The sequence below is a fragment of the Corvus brachyrhynchos genome, unplaced genomic scaffold (genome assembly GCF_000691975.1).
Source record: "Corvus brachyrhynchos isolate BGI_N302 unplaced genomic scaffold, ASM69197v1 scaffold21, whole genome shotgun sequence".
Lineage (NCBI taxonomy): Eukaryota > Metazoa > Chordata > Aves > Passeriformes > Corvidae > Corvus > Corvus brachyrhynchos.
The window spans coordinates 4,213,208-4,214,084 of NW_008236924.1; positions in this window are offsets into that span (position 1 = coordinate 4,213,208).

Below are 877 nucleotides of genomic sequence, written 5' to 3' on the forward strand. Positions count from 1 at the left end.
GCTCTGTGCACCCCTGCACCCCAAGGAGACACGAGCATGGGGAGCAGCACGGAGTGGGAGATTGTAGCACCAACCAGACCTCACAGTGAAACTGTGATGCTGGAAGTTGGTGGTTTGGCACAGTGGAGCAGCACGGACAGGGCTGTGCCCAGGACTCGTAGTGTGGCCCTACAAAATGAGGGGTGACAGTGACAGCACATCCCACTCAACACAGCCTCAAGATCCATACCAGGTATGGGCAAGGCTGTGTGTCAGGCTCAGCACAGCCCTGGAAGGTCTTGCTGGGAAGCAGAAAGTGGTGAAGCAGATGGTGATAGAGCAAAGGGATAGCAGCTCTTAGGGCCAGACCCTGGCTGTGTACTGGGGACACTGGCCCCTCTTGATGGCAGCAGGATGCTCAGGGGACGTTGTTCTGTGGGACTACACCAGCTCAAGAGCGTCTGAGGCCAGGCTTCCCCCAATGCCCAGGGGTCCTGCGTGGGCCAACGAGCAGCAAGGGCTGGGCAGGCTGGGGTCTGCCTGCCCCAACACAGGCAACAGCATAGGGAAGGTGAGGGCGAAGTGTTTATGGGTCGGATTAGGCCACTCCAACGCTGGCTCGCATCTTAGCCACGTTTTATGACGCTCCTAATGAGGGTCACAGCCACTTTATGGCACCGACAGCGATAACGCTACAACTAATTATGGCACAATTAGCGTGTGGGCTGCTGGGCATCCAGCAACGCTCAGCGCCCAGCCCGGGCCACGACACCTGCTTGGGGCTGGAGTGCTCCCACTCCCAGCAACTGCGGGGAAACGGAGGTGGCCTTGCCCCCTGTCCCATCTGCTGCTCCCCACGCGTGCGGTCTGTCGAGGGGACGGCACAGGGGAGCAGCCC